The following is a 20,011-nucleotide window of genomic DNA, read 5'->3' on the forward strand; positions in this document are numbered from 1 at the left end:
CTTTCTGATTGGGTTGTTTATTTTTCTGGTGTTGAGCTGCATGAGCTGCTTGTATAATTTGGAGGTTTATTTTTATCAATTGTTTCATTTGCTATTAGTTTTTCCGATTCTGAGGTCTGTCTTTTCCCCTTGTTTATAGTTTCCTTCTTGTACAAAAGCTTTTCAGTTTAATTACGTCACATTTGTTTATTTTTGTTTTTTATCCCCATTACTTTAGGAGGTGGGTCAGAGAGGATATTTCTATGATTTATGTCACAGAGTGTTCTGCCTATATTTTCCTCTAAGGGTTTTGTAGTTTCTGCTCTTACATTTAAGTCTTTAATCAATTTTGAGTTTGTTTTTGTGTACGGTGTTAGGAAGTGTTCTAATTTCATTCTTTTACATGGAACTGCCCTATTTTACCAGCACCAATTATTGCAGTGATCGTCTTTTCTTCCATTGTATATTTTTGCCTCCTTTGTCAAAGATAAGATGCCCATAGGTGTGCTGATTTATCTCTGGGCTTTCTATTGAGATGTCTTGTAGATATTAATTAGGTCCAACTGGTCCAATGTATTGTTTAAAGCTTGTGTTGCCTTATTAGTTTTCTGTCTGAATGATCTGTCCATTGGAGTGAGTTGAGTGTTTAAATTCCCCACTATTACTGTGTTACTGTTCACTTCCCCTTAATAGTTGTTAGCATTTGCCTATTGAGGTGCTCCTATGTTGGGTGCATATATATTTATAACAGTTACATCTTCATGGATTGACCCCTTGATCATTATGTAGTGTCCTTCTTTGTCTCTTGTTATGTTTTCTATTTTAAAGTGTATTTTATCTGATATGAATATTGCTACTCCTTCTTTCTTTTGATTTCTGTTTGCATGGAATATTTTTTCTCTCTCCTCAATTTCAGTCTGTATGTATCCCTAGGTCTGAGTTGGGTCTCTTGTAGACAGTGTATATAGGAGTCTTTTTTTTCCCCCAATTATTTTTATTAGTTGGAGGCTAATTACTTTACAATATTGTAGTGGTTTTTGCCATACATTGACATGAATCAGCCATGGATTTACATGTGTTCCCCATCCTGAACCCCCCTCCCACCTCCCTCCTCATCCCATCCCTCTGGATCATCCCAGTGCACCAGCCCCGAACACTTGTCTCATGCATCCAACCTGGACTGGCGATCTGTTTCACACTTGATAATATGCAGGTTTCAATGCTGTTCTCTCAGATCATCCCACCCTCGCCTTCTTTGTAGTCTTGTTTTTGTATCTCTTCAGCCAATCTGTGTCCTTTGATTGGAGCATTTTGACCTTTTACATTTAAGATGATTATTGATATGTATGACCTTATTACCATTCACTTTATTGTTTTGGGTTTCTTTTTATAGGACTTTTTGTTGTTGTTGTGTTTCCTATCTATAGAAATTCCCCTAGCATTTGTTGAAGAGCTGGTTTGGTGGTGCTGAAATCTCTTAACTTTTGCTTATCTGTAAAACTTTTGATTTTTCCTTCAAATCTGAATGAGATGCTTACTGGATAGGGTAATCTTGGTTGTAGGTTTTTCCCTTTCATCACTTTAAGTATATCCTGTCATTCCCTTCTGGCTTGCAGAGTTACTGTTGAAAGATCAGCTGTTAGCCTTACAGGGATCCCCTTGTATGTTACTTGTTGCTTTTCCCTTGCTGCTTGTAGTATTTGTTCTTTGTGTTTAATTTTTGTTAGTATTATTATATAGAGAAATATGTATTGGCATGTAGCCATTTGGGTTTATTCTGTATGGGACTCTCTGAGCTTCCTGGATTTGGGGGAATATTTTCTTTCTTATTTTAGGGAATTTTTTGACTATAATCTCCTCAAATATTTTCTTATGCCCTTTCCTTTTTTCTAATTCTTCTGGGACCTATATGATTTGAATGTTGGGGAGCTTAATGTTGTCCCAGAGGTCTCTGAGACTGTCCTCATTATTTTTTATTCTTTTTCCTTTTTTCTTCTCTGCTTCAATTATTTCCACCATCTATCTTCCACTTCATTTAAACGTTTTTCTAATTCAGCTTCCCTACTGTTGGTTCCCTCCAGTGTATTTTTAATTTCAGTTATTGTGTTGTTCATTCAGTTCAGTTCAGTCACTCAGTCATGTCCCCATGGACTGAAGCACACCAGGCTTCCCTGTTCATCACCAATTCCTGGAGCTTGCTTAGACTCATGTCCATCAAATCGGTGACGCCATCCAACTATCTTATCCTCTGTTGTCCTCTTCTCCTCCTGCCTTCAATCTTTCCCAGCATTAGGGTCTTTTCCAATGAATCAGTTCTTCGCATCAGGTGGCCGAGGTATTGGAGTTTCAACTTCAGCATCAGTTCATTATTGATTGTTTATTCTTTCTTCTCAGTCCTCATTAAACATTTCTTGTAGCGTATTGACACGTGCATCTATTTATCGATGTCTCCATTTTATTTTCAAGGTTTTGGATCATCTTTACTACCATTACTCTGGATTTTTTTCAAGTAGACTGCTTATTTCCTGTTCCTTTGTTTGGTCTTGTGGGTTTTTACCAAGTTTCTTCATCTGCTGCATATTTCTCTGTCTTTTCATTTTGTTTAATTTACTGTGTTTGGGGTCTCTTTTCTGAAGGCTGGAAGGTCATAGTTCTTAATTTTGGAGTCTGTCCCCTGTGGATGGGGTTGGGCCAATGCCTTTTGAAGGTTTCCTGGTTGGGGGGACTTGTGCCTATGTTCTGATGGATGGAGCTGGGTCTTGTCTTTCTGGAGGGCAGTGCCATTCCAGTGGTGTGTTTTGGTGTCTATGGGTTCTGTATGGCTTTGGGCAGGCTGTCTGCTAATGTTCAGGGTTGTGTTCCTGTTTTGCTGAAGAATTGATGTGGGGCATCTGGCATTGGAGCTTTCTGGCCTTTGGGTGTGTCTTGGTCTTAGTACTGAGATGGAGGCCTCTGGGAGGGCTCTGGCCTATTAATGTTCCATGGGGTCCCGAGTTCTCTGGTGGTCCAAGGTCTTGGATTTGAGTCTCTTGCCTCTGGGATTCAGTCCCTACCCCTTACAGTAGCATCAAAACTTCACAGGTCACACAGCACAGAAGACCAAACCCCTAGACCAATGGTCAAACAACTATCAACAGCCATGAACTCCCAAAGAGATTTACACACTTACATAGGGAAAAGAAGACGGAAGAAGGAGAAAAGGGGGAGGGGGTAAAAGGACAAGAAGAGGTGTCAAAAGAGAAGAGAGCAATCATGCCAATAATCAAACCCCTAAGTGAAAATCAACACTAAAATTTAGACTATCAAAGATACAAAATTAAAATCAAAAGATCAAAAAGCAAAAATCAAAAACATAGAAAGAATTAGACAGAATCAGATACAAACCATGAAAAACAAAATTCAAAGACATGGAATTTATTTCTTTAATCGTTTTTTTAATTAATAATTTTTTAATTGAAGGATAATTACATAATTTTGTTGTTTTCTTTCAAACCTCAACATTAATCATCCATAGGTGTACATATATCCCCTCCCTTTTGAACATACCTCCCATCTCCCTCCTCATCCCACACCTCTAAGTTGATACAGAGCCCCTGTTTGAGTTTCCTGAACCATACAGCAAATTCCCATTGGCTCTCTACTTTACATATGGTAATGTAACTTTCCATGTTACTCTTTCCATACATCTCACACTCTCGTCCCCTCTCTCTATATCCATATATCTGTTTCTCCATTGCTGCCCTGTAAATAAATTCTTCAGTACCATTTTTCTAGATTCTGTATATATACATTAGAATACGATATTTGTCTTTCTCTTTCTGACTTACTTCACTCTGTATAATAGGTTCTAGCTTCATCCACCTCATTAGAACTGACTCAAATACATTCCTTTTTATGGCTGAGTAATTTTCCATTGTGTATACATACCACAACTTATCCATTCATCTGTCGATGGACATCTAGGTTGCTTCCATATTCTATTATTCTTCCATGTGCTATTGTACATAGTGCTGCAATGAACAATTGGATACATGTGTCTTTTTCAATTTTGGTTTCCTCAGGGTATATGCTTAAGAGTGGGATTGCTGGGTCATATGGTGGTTTTATTCCTAGTTTTTTAAGGACTCTCCATACTGTCTTCCATAGTGGTTGTATCAATTTACATTCCCATTAAAAATGCAAGAACATTCCCTTTTCTACACACCCTCCTTAGCATTTATTGTTTGTAGACCTTTTGATGATGGTCATTCTGACTGGTGTGAGGTGATAACTCATTGTAGTTTTGATTTACATTTCTCTAATAATGAGGACGTTGAGCATCTTTTCATGTGTTTGTTAGCCATATGTATGTCTTCTTTGGAGAAAAACAAATATTGAATGCCTCATGAATTTGCATGTCATCCTTTCACAGGGCCATGCTAATCTTCTCTGTATTGTTCCAATTTTACTATATGTACTGATGAAGCGAGCACTAGGGTGTTTTTTGTTTTGTTTTTTTAAGAAAAAGGATATAAAAATAAAAATTAAAGGAGTAAAAATAATCCATATTTGGACAATATGAGATTTTAAAAAGGGGAAAAAAGAGGGGGAAATATATAGAATGGTAGTTAGAAGACTATCCCAGTGATTCATCTGTCTTTCTGCTCCAGTTAATTTGCTTACTCAGAAATTACTCCAATATATCTAGAAAGGTCTCTGGACCAGTTGTGGGTAGTGTGGGGTCCGCTCAGACTTAAATGTTCCCTTGCTCCAGCTTATACTTATTCTCAAATTCTACAGTTCCCCTTAAAGCACAGGCTAATTGCAAGAATTTAAATCATTGCACCTGCCACTTCTGGGGAGATTTCCCCTTCTTTTCTTTGCTTACACAGCTCCTGGCATTCCACTTTGGTTTTGGGACTGCCTCTGCTTGTAAGTCTCTCCAGTGTCTGTTCTCCGCCCAGACACAGGGGGCAAAGTAACTGCTTATTAGGGCTGACTTTCTCAGTTGTGCTGGAAAGAGGGAGAGGTACAGCAGATGACACTGGGGTGTGTGGGGATTGCTTGCTATGGCTGGTCCCTGTGGAAAGTTACCATAGTCTGAGGTGGGTTGTGCATGTACCCAGGGGACGTGATCCTGGGCTGGGGATCCTCGGCAGAGGAAAGCCGTTCAGGCTACCAGGAAGTTGTGCATAGTGACCTACGGCTGCTTATAGCTTGGCGGTAGTTGCAATCTCTGGGGCTGTTACCATAGCGGCCCCTTGCCTTCTGCCTCTGGCCCTCCACCTGCTTCTCTGGCTCTGGGGCTGTAGACCGCAGCTGGCTCACCCCTCTTTGGTTTTCACTAGAGCATGGTCCTTTGTTTTGTGAATGTGTGAAGTTAGAGCACGGCACTAGAGCCTTTCCACAGGAATGATCTTTTGCTTCTCTGGCAGCTCCAGCATTTTCTTTGGTCTGCCTCTGCAGTGTCACATTAGCCCTCTCAGAGTATCTTCACAGCAGTCAACCCTGGTCCCCTCCCTGTGGACTGAGCTCCAAGGCCTGAGCCTCTACACCCAGCTGCTGCTCACTGTGGGCAGACACAATAATGTGAGCCATTTCTCTGCTGGAAAATGCCATTCAGCACAATCTGTGGTGAATCATCTGTTTTACCTTCGGAACACCTGTCTCGCTGCACTCTCCTCTGAGGTTCCGAAGATCCCCTCTGCCCCAGCCTGTGAGGGAGTTTATTAGTGTGCAGAATATTTTTCTCCTTCATGACTCCCTTCCTGGGGCACAAGTCCCCATCCCAAACTCCTTTGTCTCCCTTTTCATCTTTATCTTTTGGCCTACCTCATTCCGAGGAGATTGATTTGCTTTCTAGAAGTCCAGGGTCCTCTGCCAGCATTCAGATGTTCTGTTGGAATTGTTCCACATGCAAATGATTTTTTAATATATTTGGGGCATAGAAGGTGATCTCCCTGTCCTATTCCTCTGCCATCTTGAAGGTCCCCCTCTTCTATTTTTTTTTTTTAATGATGGTAATACAGTGAGACAGGAAGCTGGGTTTTAAAGTCTGTAACAAGCTAGGTATTAAAAAAATTAGATATCTGTGTACCTAGACAATGTAAATTTAATGTGAGCAATCCAACTCTGGAAGTATTAAACATTTAAACAGCTGTAACTTAACTTTGGGCTTCCCAGGTAGCGCTAGTGGTAAAAAAAAACCCGCCTGCCAATGCAGGAGATGTAAGAGATTAGGGTTTGATCCCTGAGTTGGGAAGATCCCCTAGAGGAGGGCATAGAAACCCACTCCAGTATTCTTGCCTGGAGAATCCCATGGACAGAGAAGACTGGTGGGCTACAGTCTATAAGGTCACAAAGTCAGACACAACTGAGGTGACTTAGCACACACACGCATGCACACAACCTAGCTCTAAGGTGAAATCCAGGTATTTGATATTTTGTTGTAACCACAAACTCATTTCTAAAATAGAATCTATCATCACCCCTAGACTATTCCCCTATGGCTCATTCAATACTTCTTTTCACTTACCTAGACCTGCAATTTACCATCATTATAATCTTGGTGAAGTTATTTAAACTCTGCACTTGAGTTTTCTCATATTTTTGTTGAGGATAATAGTAGAAACTACCTCATAAGGTTGCAGTAAGGAATAAATGTGTTAATTTTGTAAAGCATGTAGAAGAATGCATGACAGTGTAGTAAGTAATGGGGAAGCATAGTTGTTGAGGTTCTCATATTTTGTGTTCAAAATGCTCGCTTCAGCTTTTTCCTCTGCCTCAGTTTCCTTGTCTACTTGGTTGCCAAGAGCTATGGAGTTTTTTTTCTCTTTTTATCTGGCTCACTTCCTTTCTTTTTATTCTAATTGCCACCACCTAAATTTAGTCCATAGGTGCAACCAATTAGCCTACAGGCTGAATACAGCCTACACATTTGTTGTGTTTCCTCTAAATTGATAAAAGTTTGCTTTGAAAATGCATTTTAAATTAGTAATGTATTCCACATTACTCAAAATGTGAACTATACAAAGTGATATACAATGAAGAGTCTCCCCCCAGTCTTGTCCCCTAGTTGCCTCAGGAAACTAAAGTTATGTTTATTATAACTTCTTCCGCAGACATTTTATGCAAATCAAACAAATGAGTATTTTTTCTCCCCCTTCCCTTTATAGTAACATCCTCTGCATATTGTTTTGTTCTTTGCTTTGTCTCCTTAAAAATATAATTTGGGAACCTTTATACACACACACACACACACATATGTAAAGAAATAACTCATTCTCTTATATGACTGCAGAGTTTTTTTACTATATGGATGAACCACAATTTAAACAGTTTTCTATTGAATGACAGTTAAGATATTTACAAACTTTTGCAGTGTTGTTTGTAGTAGCAATAAAAAAAGTTTATAAGTATATGTATTAGACTGCTAGGGCTGCCATAACAAAACAATGTACAGACTGTATGGTTTAAACAACAAAAATTTATTTTCTTGTAGTTCTAACGGTTGGAATTCCAAAATCAGGATAGCAACATGATTGGGATCTGTTGAGGGCCCTCTTTGTGGCTTGCATATGGCTGCCTTCTCCCTGCTCATATGACCTCTTCTTTGTGCTCCTGGAGAAAGAGAGTGAGCTCCCTGATGTCTGTTCTTGTAAGGATACTAATATCATTGGCTGAAGATTCTACCCTTATGACCTCATTTAACCATAATTACTTACATAAAATCCTTATCTCCAGATACAGTCACACTGGAGGATGGGAGTTCAACATATGAATTTGTGGAGGGACACAATTCAGTCTGTAGAAGTATGTCAGTTTTCCTGGACTCACACTCTTAAAAAATGGCTGATTGCCAACATTTTCATATTTTACTTAAAACTCTAGAATTCCACCTTCTCTTAAATAATCAGAAGATACTGAACCAGTATTCCTTTATGTCAACAGTTGCCTGGAGTTGGTAAACTGCATTCTCATTTCCTTTTTAGACAGGACATGTATTCTCAGACCATGATATTCTACATCTGGCCTAGGTGATCTTAATCTATCTGACTCTTCTAGGTTGAGTTTGTGACACCTATGTAAGGTCTTGCCACAATACACATAAAATAATCCAATAGCTTCTAGTTCTAACCTGAATCTTTTTGCCTCCCTTTTTACCTCGCAGACATCAGACTATGGTCAGAATATCTTCCCTAAAAACATTTTTAAAATTATGTCACTCTCTTTTGCTCCACGATCATTTACTGGGGGCCTACATAGTTCCAGGCATTATGCTAGAAGCTGGAGTTACAGTAGTGAACCCTTGCCTTCAGGGAGTATATAGTCTACTCTTCTTCTCATCTGAATTCCCTTTATGTCACTTATTGACTGATCTTATTTCCTCAGAGTAACCACACCACAGACCATTACTTTGGAATTTTTTCTGATGATTTCACTGTCAGTTATGTCCTCTTCTAATTGATGTTCCTATCCTCAAATTGTAATTATGCATTTCAGCATATATTATCTTGTAATGGTTGGTTTTATTGTTTTATGCATAGTTATATCTCACTATGTAGACTTAAGACCTCAGATCTCTACAGGATCCTATAAGGTGAGAAATCATGTCCTGTATAAAGGGAGAAGTCATTTATCACCTACAACTAATTTTTCTCTTGTGCCGATATAGATTCCATGTTGTAAGATCTCTCAACTTTTGTGGAAAAGCAGGAAATAGAATTTTTTAATTTATTTTTAATTGGAAGATAATTGCTTTACAATATTATGTTGGTTTCTGCCATACATAAACATGAATCAGCCATAAGTATACATATGTCGACCTCCTTCAACCTGCCTCCCAGCTCCCACCCCATCCCACCCCTCTAACTGTCACAGAGCAATGGTTTTCATCTCCCTGCATCATACAGAAAATTCCCACTGGCTATCTATTTTACAAATGGTAATGTATATATTTCAGTGCTACTCTCTCAATTTGTCCAACCCTCTCCTTCCTCCACTGTGTCCACAAGTCTGTTCTCTATGTCTGCATCTCTGTTGCAATGCAAATAGGTTCATCTTTCTAGATCTAGAAAGTACCATCTTTCTAAATTCCATATATGTGTTAATATATGATATTTATTTTTCTCTTTCTGACTTACTCCACCATGTGTAATAGGCTCTAGGTTCATCCACTTCATTAGAACACACTCAAATGTGTTCCTTTTATGGCTGTGTAATATTCCATTGTGTGTGTGTGTGTACCACAACTTCTTTATCCATTCTTCTGTTGATGGGCATCAAAGTTGCCTCCATGTCCTAGCTGTTGTAAGTAATGCTGCAATGAACATTGAAGTACATGTGTATTTTTTTTTCAGTTATGGTTTTCTCAGGTTATATGCCCAGTAGTAGGATTTTGGGGGGCATATGGTAGTTCTATTCCTAGGGTTTTGTTTTTTTTTAAAGAAATCTCCATATTGTTCTCTATAGTGGCTGTATCAATTTGTATTCCCACCAACAGCGCAAGAGAGTTCCCTTTTCTCCACACCCTTTCCAGCATTTATTGTTTGTAGATTCTTTTTATGATGGCCATTCTGACTGGTTTGAGATGACACCTCTTTGTAGTTTTGGTTTGCATTTCTTTAATAATGAATGATACTGAGCATCATTTCATGTGTTTATTAGCCATCTATACATCTTCTTAGGAGATATGTTCTGTTCTTCTGTTTAGATCTTCTGCCCACTTTCTGAAGTTTCTTGAATTCTTTGTGTTTCTGGAATTGATCAGTGTGACCTGCTTGTATATTTTGGAGATTAATCCTCTGTCAGTTGTTTCATATGCTATTATTTTTTCCCATTCTGAGGGTTATTTTTCCCCTTCTTTATAGTTTCCTTTGCTGTGCAAAAGCTTTTAAGTTTAATTAAGTTCCACTTATTTATTTTGTTTTTATTTCCATTACTCTAGGAGATGAATCATAGAGGATCTTACTGTGATTTATGTCAAAGAGGGTTCTGCCTATGTTTTCCTCTAAGACTTTAAGAGTTTCTTCCCTTATATTTAAATCCATTTATTCCATTTTGAGTTTCTTTCTCTATGCTGCTAGGAAGTGCTTTAATTTCATCTTTTACATGTCCCGTTTTCCCAGTACCACTTAATGAAGAGACTGTCTTCTCCATGGTATATTCTTGTCTCCTTTATCAAAGATAAGGTACCCATAGGTGGTGTGGGTTTATCTCTGGGCTTTAGGTCTTGTTCCTTTGGTCTGTATTTCTGTTTTTGTGCCAGTACCATACTTTCTTGATGACTGTAGCTTTGTAGTATAGTTTTAAATCAGGAAGGTTGATTCCTCCAGCTCCATTCTTCTTCTCAAGATTGCTATGACTAATCGGGTCTTTTGTGTTTCCATACAGAGTGTAAATTTTTTTCTTGTAGTTCTGTGAAAACTGCCATTGGTAGTTTGATAAGGATTGCATTGAATCTGTGGATTGCTTTGGATAGTAGAATCATTTTCACAGTATTGATTCTTCCAATCCAGGAACGTGGTATCTCTCTCCATCTGTTAATGTTGTCTTTGATTCCTTTTATCAGTGTCTTATAGTTTTCTGTATACAGTTCTTTTTTCTCCTTAGGTAAGTTTATCCTTATGTAATTTACTCTTTTAATTGCAATGGTAAATGAAATTGATTCCTTAATTTCTCTTTTTGAGTTTTCATTGTTACTATATAGGAACGCAAGTGATTTCTGTGTATTGATTTTGTATCCTGTGACTTTACTAAATTCATGGATTAGCTCTGTTTAATTTTCTGATAGTATCTTTAGGGTTTTATATGTAAGGAAATAGAATTATTTTAAAAAAAGAAATCTGCTTTTAAAAGAGAATGTAAAAAAAAGAATATACATATATACATATATATATAACTAAATCACTTTGTTGTAAAACAAACTAACAAAACATTGTAAATCAACTATGTTTCAATAAAAAATTAAAAGTAAAGAGATGAGAGGAAGAAATACTATCAGCTACTTTGATTTTAATTTTTTAACATTGCTATATGAACCAGGGCAGCATCTGCTATGGACTGCCAATTTTCTCTATCTGACCTATATTGCAAAACACTTGAGGGTAGAGATTCAGTAAAGACCAGGTGGAAGCTTGGTATTATCTGCTCCCCTCCCTCTCTCTATATATATGTATGTGTATGTGTGTGTGTGTGTGTATATATTATATAATATATATAATGTAACTTATATAATGTATATATATTATATATAATATCTATATATACGTACAGAGTTTCTACTACAGTGTTGACTATTTATGACTATAAAGTTATCTGTAAAGACTTGGCTATCATTAGTAAAATCCTCAAGTCAGCTGTAATCTCCAGTAATAACATAGCAGTTCTGCTTTCTCCTAATACCTAACATGTGCCTTTGAATGCAGGTATCAGGACAGCCTTCCTTGCCCTTACTTCTTTTTTGCCAAATGTACTGACCCAGATTTATTAACTGAGCTCCATTTTTTTTTCTTTTTAAAAATTGATCATTTATTTTTCTAGAATTTGTTTCATTTTTCCTGCATTTCTCTTCCATTTTACTTCCCTTGAAATGCAAACTCAAGGTACAATATCCTCAGAAAGGTCTTAACAGTGCTGAACAGATCCTTAATTTTTAATTATTAGGGGCTGTTTATTCTAGCTCTTTTTTTCTCTTTCAGTGCTATCAATGATGTAGTTGTTTCATCTTCAATTAAAATAAGAATGCATAACAAAAATTTATTCATTTTCTTATTTTAAAGACTAGTTCTGATAAATATGTACAATGTAGCTCCTCCAGCTTTTTTTTTATTTGTTTGTTTGTTGTAGCTAGATATTAGAATCAATATATAGCCTTGAAAATAAAAATAATAGTTAATGTTATGAATACCTTTATTTACATGACCTCCATAGGTACTACAAATTGAGAAGTCCCAGGACTCTTATGACTTCCTTGGTGGCTCAGATGGTAAACTGTCTACCTACAATGTGGGAGACCCAGGTTCAATCCCTAGGTCAGGAAGATCCCCTGGAGAAGGAAATGGCAACCCATTCCAGTACTCTTGCCTGGAAAATCCCATGGATGAAGGAACCTGATAGGTTACAATCCATAGGGTTACAACGAGCCAGACATGACTGAGCAACTTCACTTTACTTCTTCAGGGCTCTTACAGGATTACTTGCCTTGGTGCTCATGAGTCAGGTAGCTCAGTGAGTGGAGAGGCCATTCAAAAGATAAAAGTGTTAAGGACTTTTGCATCTATGTTCATCAATGATATTGGCCTGTAGTTTTCTTTTTATGTGGCATCTTTGTCTGGTTTTGGAATTAGGGTGATGGTGGCCTCATAGAATGAGTTTGGAAGTTTACCTTCTTTTGAATGCAAGGATTCTTTAATATCTGCAAATTAATCAATGTAATACACCACATTAACAAATTGAAAGATAAAAACCATATGATTATCTCAATAGATGCAGAGAAAGCCTTTGACAAAATTCAACACCCATTTATGATAAAAGCTCTCCAGAAAGCAGGAACAGAAGGAACATACCTCAACATAATAAAAGCTATATATGACAAACCCACAGCAAACAGTATCAAAAAGATAAGTTTTCACCATTATCAATGGTGAAAAGTTGAAAGCATTTCCCCTGAAATCAGGAACAAGACAAGGGTGCCCACTCTCACCACTACTATTCAACATAGTTTTGGAAGTTTTGGCCACAGCAATCAGAGCAGAAAAAGAAGTAAAAGGAATCCAGATAGGAAAAGAAGTGAAACTCTCACTGTTTGCAGATGACATGATCCTCTACATAGAAAACCCTAAAGACTCTACCAGAAGACTACTAGAGCTAATCAATGAATATAGTAAATTTGAAGGATATAAAATTAACACAGAGAAATCCCTTGCATTCCTATACACTAACAATGAGAAAACAAAAAGAGAAATTAAGGAAACAATACCATTCACCATTGCAACAAAAAGAATAAAATACTTAGGTGTATATCTACCTAAAGAAACAAAAGACCTATACATAGAAAACTATAAAACACTGATGAAAGAAATCAAAGAGGACACCAACAGATGGGGAAATGTACCGTGTTCATGGATTGGAAGAACCAATGTTGTGAAAATGACTATACTACCCAAAGCAATCTATAGATTCAATGCAACCACTATCAAGCTACCAACGGTATTTTTCACAGAACTAGAACAAATAATTTCACAATTTGTATGGAAATACAAAAAAACCTCGAATAGCCAAAGTAATCTTGAGAAAGAAGAATGGAACTGGAGGAATCAACCTGCCTGACTTCAGGCTCTACTACAAAGCCACAGTCATCAAGACAGTATGGTACTGGCACAAAGACAGAACTATAGATCAATGGAACAAAATAGAAAGCGCAGAGATAAATCCACGTACCTATGGACACCTTATCTTCGACAAAGGAGGCAAGGATATACAATGGAAAAAAAGACAACCTCTTTAACAAGTGGTGCTGGGAAAACTGGTCAACCACTTGTAAAAGAATGAAACTAGAGCACTTTCTAACACCATACACAAAAATAAACTCAAAATGGATTATAGATCTAAATGTAAGACCAGAAACTATAAAACTCCTAGAGGAAAACATAGGCAAAACACTCTCTGACATAAATCACAGCAAGATCCTCTATGACCCACCTCCCAGAATATTGGAAATAAAAGCAAAAATAAACAAATGGGACCTAATGAAACTTAAAAGCTTTTGCACAACAAAGGAAACTATAAGCAACATGAAAAGACAGCCTTCAGAATGGGAGAAAATAATAGCAAATGAAGCAACAGACAAAGGATTAATCTAAAAAATATACAAGCAACTCCTGAAGCTCAATTCCAGAAAAATAAAGGACCCAATCAAAAAATGGGCCAAAGACCTAAACAGACATTTCTCCAAAGAAGACATACAGATGGCTAACAAACACATGAAAAGATGCTCAACTTCACTCATTATCAGAGAAATGCAAATCAAAACCTCAATGAGGTACCATTACACAGCAGTCAGAATGGCTGCTATCCAAAAGTCTACAAGCAATAAACGCTGGAGAGGGTGTGGAGAAAAGGGAACCCTCTTACACTATTGGTGGGAATGCAAACTAGTACAGCCACTATGGAGAACAGTGTGGAGATTCCTTAAAAAACTGGAAATAGAACTGCCATATGACCCAGCAATCCCACTCCTGGGCATACACACTGAGGAAACCAGATCTGAAAGAGACACATGCACCCCAATATTCACCACAGCACTGTTTATAATAGCCAGGGCATGGAAGCAACCTAGATGCCCATCAGCAGATGAATGGATAAGGAAGCTGTGGTACATATACACTATGGAATATTACTCAGCCATTAAAAAGAATACATTTGAATCAGTTCTAATGAGGTGGATGAAACTGGAGCCCATTATACAGAGTGAAGTAAGCCAGAAAGAAAAACACCAATACAGTATACTAACACATATATATGGAATTTAGAAAGATGGTAACGATAACCCTTTATGCAAGACAGAAAAAGAGACACAGATGTACAGAACAAACTTTAAGACTCTGTGGGAGAAGGCGAGGGTGGGATTTTCAGAGAGAACAGCATTGAAACAAGTATACTATCAAGGATGAAACAGATCAGCAGTCCAGGTTGGATGCATGAGACAAGTGCTCAGGGCTGGTGCACTGGGAAGACCCAGAGGAATAGGATAGAGAGGGAGGTGGGAGGGGGTATCGGGATGGGGAACACATATAAATCCATGGCTGATTCATGTCAAGGTATAGCAAAAACCACTACAATAAAAAAAAAAAAGATAAAAGATAAAAGTGGCTGCCCTTAAGCACTTGTAACTAGCATGGACAAAGACCACTGTGTTGTTTTATATTCATTTTGGTTGCTGCAGTGGCACCATGTTTCATTTGTTGGAGGAGACTGTTGCATGAAACAATATTATAAAATAATAAAGTGGATTGCATGAGATTTTACATGATTTTGCAGAGCAATGAGCTTATTTTGCTATGGCTTTTTGCCCTTTTTCTAAACCAGTTCTTTAGTGCCCAAGCTGGAGCTCTGTATTCCTTAAGGTTTTTATCAGATGATTAACATCATAGTCACTAAGAATCCTTTAATACTCATTTCAGATGTTCAATAGTAAAGCATACTGCTGACATATAAAAACATCTCCATTATTATTATTTCCAACATCATCAAACTATTTCAAAGTGTAAGATAGTAGCAATTACTTTAAGGGAAGAAAAAAGCATTGGTATCAGAATCATCCCTAGATTCAAATCCAAGTCATTTACCAGCTCTGTAACCTTGGGATTTTTAATTTCTCTGAGTCTGTATTTCTTCATATACATAATGGAATCAACAATACTTACTTCAAAGAGATTGTGAAGATTAAATATGTCCCTTTGGATATACTGCAGAAATGAACTAATATGATATCTGGTATTTTCCTAAAAGTAGCCACTGAGGTGGGGAAGTGAGTTGGGAATACAGATGAAACAAGATTTTCCATGGCTGAGAATCACTGAAGGTGGGAATAGGCACATGGAATTTATCTTTACTTTTGTATGCATTTGCAATTGTCCAAAATAAAAAAATTGTGTGTTTTTTTTAATGCTGTAAGAGTGAACTCAAGTTTGTCTAATGGTTTATGGAGAAACTAACTGTTTTCCTTGATATCAATTTAACAGATTAAGCAGAAACTTGGAAAACTATAGGCCAAACTTTCATATATATCCTCTGTCATATACCATAGTGTTATAACTGGAGGAGACCTGAAAAGGGCTAAATAGTTTACTCAAAATGACACTCTTAGATAACAGTGGAATACAACACAGGTCTTCAGCTCCTAGGTAAAAGATTTTCCCATTGTTCATGCTTACTTCTTTAACTATAGCACTTTTTAACATAAGTTCTATCAATTTCTTGCATTTAAGATTTTTTAAAAATAAATTTACCTGTTTGATGGTGAACAAGGGGACTAATTTGAGGAATCTGAGGTTAATTTATACAATACTTTTAAATCTACACTTTCAGTTGATCCTTGCAATGATCCTGTGTGGTTCATAATGATCTTGTGAGCAAGAGTTATTTCCGCTTTCTATGTTAAGTGATGGGACATGTCCGAAGTTATTCAACAATTTGGTAATTGAACTAGAACTAAAACTCGGCTCTGGAGATCATTGAACCTCAAATCCACTTACACTGCTAGTTTTAAACATTTGTAATAATTCCCTTTAATTTTCCAGAATGAAGAATCTTAATCTCCAGCACATTCTAGGGTGATTTTTCTTTCACGCATATTTGAGTTTTCTGTGAAAAAGAAAATGGAGCTTAACATTAACCTCTGGGAGGAATGAACGTGGCCGAAAGCACTGAACACCTTGCAGGTGATTTTGTTAGAACATAAACTCACCTGAGAATACAAAAATCGTAAGATTAGGTATTGTTATTGTGAGTGGCTTGGATCTTTAAAGTGTGACTGTATGTATTGTACATAAGTGAAGTTGCTCAGTCATGTCCTACTCTTTGCGATCCCATGGACTGTAGCCTGCCAGGCTCCTACATCCATGGGATTTTCCAGGCAAGAATACTGGAGTGGGTTGTTATTTCCTTCTCCAGGGATTCGTCCCAACCCAGGGATCGAACCTGGGTCTCCCACATTGCAGGGAGACTCTTTTCTGTCTGAGCCACCAGAGAAACATACTTTTGTGTAATTTAGTTTTGGATTTTCTGACAAAAGTATTCCTGAAATCTTATATGGAAATTTCACATTTACAACTTATAAAGAATTTTTATAAGTGGTGTCACAATGAACTTCATGACAATGCTTTGAGGGATAGGGTTAAGCTGATGCATCTCTATTTTGCAGATGAAAAAAACTGAGGTATTGGAAAAGTCAAATGGCTTGCTCAACTCTTTTCTTGTGTTTCTTATCTCCTTATCTTTTAATTACCTCACATTACTTCACTCTTTCAAGCTTAGCTAATTATTATAATAATGATGCAATATTCAACTTCATTTTTTCACATGATATATCCAGTCTTCACTGTCCTCATGGTAATATGTTCTTTCCTCTTAAATTCATGTTTTGCTTTTTAGCATTTCAGTTGCCCCTAGTTTCTTTAGTCACATTCAGGAAAGCTGAGAAAAGAAACTATAGGCATTTCTTGTCTTGGAGCCCCTTCTGAATACCTTCTCTGGTGTTGGTTCCTATAATTTGAACTATGTACCTCAGACACCCTCTAGATTTTGTGTATGTTGAAACTCTTGAATAGTAAAATCATAGTAAGCTACCTGCTGAGATGACACAAGAGGAGGGTCTTTGATTTTGAGTTTTCCAATGGTTTCTATGGTGATAGGTATGACCCTTTTTGGAAGAAATCAGAGAAGTAGAGGATCTTTGTTTCCTTTTATTAACTATTTTTTTCTAGCAACCATTTACCCTCAATTATATAATCTTCAAGTAGAGACTGGAAGATCTCACTGGCACCCAGGTCAAGGAGCATTATAGCTCTAGAGTGCTGAGATTCAAATCTCAGTTCTACCATTACTAGCTGGAAGATTTGGGGATAAGGTTCTTCATCTTTCTGTGTCTCAGTTTCCTCATTTGAAAAATGGAGAAATAATGTGCCCACTCTTAGAATTATGAGGATTAAATAATATAAGTACTGATTCTATTAGCAGTACCGTACATAGCACTTATTAAGTACTCAGTGACTGTTGGTAATTATTGTTCTTTTATCACCATTTTGTTGTTAATGTCATACTCAGAGTAGCTTCAATCTTGAAGATTTTCCCAGAGGGCTATCCTAAAACTTTCTATTCCCCTGGAAGATATACAATTAAATTGTCTGAAAATATATGTGTATCTATTTGGCCTATAGTTATCTTTTTCTAATATAAGAGACATAAGAAATGATTTTTAAAAATACCTATAATCTCAAAACCCTAAAACATTGATTTTTTCATTTTTCAAGCAGTTCCAGAATTTCTTATATGTCAGAGGCTGAAAGTAAGTGGTATCTGCTCACAATCTTCTGAAATGATTGGTTTGTTGTCCTTAAAGTTGTTTTTCTTTTAGTAGAAACTTTATTAGAAAGAAGGTACTCACCAGATTTAGGATATTAGGAAGTAGTGAGGGGGTACTATAAGTACTGTAATTTGAGTTAGAGAATAAGTGTTCTGGTTCTGACTCCATCATTTTTAAACTATATGGCCTTGGGCCTCCAAATTAATTTCTTGTGAAATGGGAATGATACATGAAGGCTATCTATTTCCCTGTTGTAAAGTTATGTAGATGCACATGAGGGATTATTATTTGTATTGCAAAATGCTCTATCTTGTTAAGATACAAAGTAAATTCATAGGTCAGTGTCAGGATCCCCAATGCTTTGCTTTCCTCCTTAAAGATTCAACTTCTCACTTCATCCCTAGACACTTTTTCCTCCTCAATTCTGACCAAAGAGTGGGATGTGTTTTTACTTGTCAGTCACCTGCTCCTGATGCTAAGAAAGACTGAAGGGAAAAGAAGAGAGTGGCAGAGGATGAGATGGTTAGATAGCATCCCTGACTCAATGGACCTGAATTTGAGCAAACTTCAGGAGATAGTGAAGGACAGGGAACCCTGATCTGCTGCAGTCCATGGGGTCGCAAAGAGTTGGACACAACTTAGTGACTGAACAACGAACAACAGCACCTGCTCCTGTCCTTTGAAGGCACTGTTCACGTTCATAAAACAAGCAGATCACTGTGGAATACAGTGGGTAACAAAATAAACTTAGAACATGACAAAAGTAGTACAATCTTATGAAATTTCTATGGTCATAGTCCCAGGTGCATGGTTTGTGATGTTTTGTATATATGAGACTGACCTGCTATGGATGGGACTCAATCTTCCTCCCTCTCTCCTTTTTTTCCTCCAGTACTCCCTTCCTTAAGAGAATAACCAGAAAGTCCAGCTTCTAGGATGTTTCTTTTTTTTTTTTTTTCGCCATGCCACTCAGTATTCAGGATCTTAGTTCCCCCGTAAGGGGATCAGGGATGGAACACGTACCCCCACTCTCCCCCCATGCTCCAACACCCATGTACTGGAAGCACTGAGTCTTAACTATAGGGCTGCCAGGGAAATTCAAGAAAGTCCAGCTTCTAGACACAAAGGCTAAAAGAGCCAATTCAAGTAGAATAATGATTATTATCTTAAGTAGGTAATTTGCATTTCTGAAGCCCTCCTACCCATATGGCTCACATCTCAATGGCCCAGCACATATCAAAACCCACTTTGGGTATTTCCTGACTAATTCTTCCCCCCCTCCCCCAATTATTTTTATTAGTTGGAGGCTAATTACTTTACAATATTGTAGTAGGTTTTGCCATACATTGACATGAATCAGCCATGGATTTATATGTGTTCCCCATCCCAATACCCCCTCCTGCCTCCCTCTCCATCTGTTTTCTGCATCTGACTTCTGCATTACTTATTCATTACTAGATTTCTTCCTCCGTTAACCCCAACCCCTACCCCTAAAGAGGCTTCATAGAAGCCTTAGGGCTCAGCAGAGAACAATTTTAAATCTTTTAATTTTACATGGGGAAGTTGAGGTTTAAAAAGAAAAATGCCTTGACAAAGATTATAAGATGTAATTCCTGGGCATCTAACTCCCAGTTCAGTGCTCTCTGCTATACTTGCTGACTCTCCATGTCTGTTTGACCCATATCTAAAACATAACAAGGTGCCTAGTATAAACTCTGAAAGTGAAAGTGTTAGTCCCTCAGTTTTATTCCACTCTTTGTGACCCCATGGACTGTAGCCTGCCAGACTTCTCTATCCACGGAATTCCCCAGACAAGATTACTGGCGTGAGTATCCATTCCCTTCTCCAGGGGATCTTCCTGACCCAGGGATTGAACCTGGGTCTCCTGCATTGCAGGCAGATTCTTTACTATCTGAGCCATCAGGGAAGCCCAGAATAACCTCTGACACATAATAGTTATGCATAAAT

The 20,011-nt window shown here is 37.5% G+C and overlaps 1 protein-coding gene and 1 non-coding gene across 2 annotated transcripts in view; one reads left to right on the forward strand and one right to left on the reverse strand.

Annotated features, from left to right (window-relative positions):
* KLF8 (Kruppel like factor 8) overlaps positions 1–20,011 on the forward strand; it is a 314,262-nt gene that overhangs the window by 185,727 nt on the left and 108,524 nt on the right. The window lies entirely within an intron of this gene.
* On the reverse strand, positions 4,346–4,451 carry LOC122691020. Its single transcript, XR_006340271.1, has one exon. It is a non-coding gene; the product is annotated as a U6 spliceosomal RNA (small nuclear RNA).

Source organism: Cervus elaphus, chromosome X, assembly GCF_910594005.1.
Source record: "Cervus elaphus chromosome X, mCerEla1.1, whole genome shotgun sequence".
NCBI classification, from domain to species: domain Eukaryota; kingdom Metazoa; phylum Chordata; class Mammalia; order Artiodactyla; family Cervidae; genus Cervus; species Cervus elaphus.